The sequence below is a fragment of the Limulus polyphemus genome, unplaced genomic scaffold (genome assembly GCF_000517525.1).
Source record: "Limulus polyphemus unplaced genomic scaffold, Limulus_polyphemus-2.1.2 Scaffold3935, whole genome shotgun sequence".
In the NCBI taxonomy this organism is placed as follows: Eukaryota; Metazoa; Arthropoda; class Merostomata; order Xiphosura; family Limulidae; genus Limulus; species Limulus polyphemus.
In genome coordinates, this window is record NW_013669545.1 from 74691 (window position 1) to 76587 (window position 1897).

Consider the following 1897-nt stretch of genomic DNA (forward strand, 5'->3'; position numbering starts at 1 on the left):
GAAACAAACACCATAAAAAAAACCTGAATAATATACGTAGAATAATTTTGTTACTGCAAGCTGTAATTTAATATGTAATCTAATTTATTCAAATTCAAAATTCTCATAATCTTGCATAAAACAAAGATGAAATTTAGAATTATATGTGGCGTAGCAACGGCCATAGACAACCGTCAATCACGCATTAGAGAATGGATACTGATATGCACACTGTTGTTCGCTCTGAGTAGAAATAATCCCGTCACTTGATACATTAGTGTGGGCTAGATAGAAGAGCACTTCACTAATGAGTATTTCCACTAATCTTGAGAAAACCTGTAGGTTTTGGATGATAGCTTTTCACACAGATACTGCACTTTGATTTACTAAAGTTAAAATGTTCACAAAAAATAAAACACCTTGAATTAGACTATGAATCCTTCATAGACATTTTGATGAAATAAAAATTTCTACAAATTACAGTTAAAAAGGAACAACAAAACATGAACAGAATGTTACAAACAACCCTTTCCATTTTAGTGGTCTGTAACCACTTGATCGGAAGTTTTATCTCATTACATTATCGTACTTTACTGATTCTATAACAGATTTAATGTGATTAAATGTTCACTTTGATCACGTGTCCTTAACATGTTTCGACTTTAAAATTAAACTGAATTACGTCATACAATAAGAATTTATCTTCGTTTAAGCAGGACCCATGACGTAAGTTCTCTCACGTGAAAAGCTGGAAAAATCGATAGCCTCGGGCAACATTTTTTTATTAAACATATAAAATATCCTGAAGTTCATGCTCATGTACAAAAATATACTATTTACATTTGAACACATAAGTTTATTATACATATCATTTTCATGATTGTTCATTAAGTGAAACCAAGAAAGACGATATAAAGTAATATATCTTTAATTAATAAAACGTTAATCACATCAGTACAAGTTCAAACTTATCTTAACTTTTCATTAAAAGAAACTTCAGAAAATACTTAGATTATCGAATCAACGTCTCTGACTACTGATTCGTAGTAAACTTTTGTTAGAGATGTTTATTATGGACTTCTCTAGCCTCTCATTCTTTGGTTTGTTTGTAATTAAGCACAAAGCTACACAATGGACTATCTGTGCTCTGCCCACCACGGGTATCGAAACCAGGATTCTAGCGTAAGTCTGTAGACATACTGCTGTGCCACTGAGGGGCTCATTCATTGGCAATGCTTATAACTTCTTACTGAGTCTTTCTTCAGGACTGATAAAGAACGGAGCATGGAATTCGTCAAAAAAAAAACAGATTAGGCAGGGAAATCAGATATGAGATTTTATAACGTGTTAACTATAATTCCACAGACCACACTAAATCAACAGTCATGTGATACATATTTTTTTCTATAAGGAGTTATGAACAAGAACATTTAATGACCTTCGTTTTGTCAGTTTACAAAAAGATTTGTTTAAAAGTTTGATATGGATCGATTTCGAGAACACCGATTCTCGTTTCAAACTCCTAACCAACCATTCAGCTTCATATGACAGAATAAATGTGTTGTAATAGTTAGTATTGATACTTGTTTCTTAAAGTACAAGAGACAGGAAACAGCGTGTTATTGAACATATTTCAGATTTCCTACTAGCCAACACAAATAAGTTTGGTATATTTCATTAATTAATTCAGTGAAATCGTGGGGGAATGTCACCTCAATTTACTTCTTTGAAATTTTCATATTGTTACGTCTCTGTTTGTTTGTTTTTTCCGTAAAAAATATTTCCGAAGAAACTTTAGCGATACAAGTCTTTTCTTAAATAAAACTAGTTTATTCTTTATCAATACAACTTTGCAGTACACTTAATTTCCACAATCAGTTTAACTTAAACACACGCTAGAATTCACAACGAAAGATTC

General features: G+C 31.7%; 1 protein-coding gene across 1 annotated transcript in view; it reads right to left on the minus strand.

Annotated features, from left to right (window-relative positions):
- The window catches only part of LOC106470309 (serine/threonine-protein kinase SIK3-like), an 83364-nt gene that overhangs the window by 51343 nt on the left and 30124 nt on the right, over nucleotides 1-1897 (minus strand). The window lies entirely within an intron of this gene.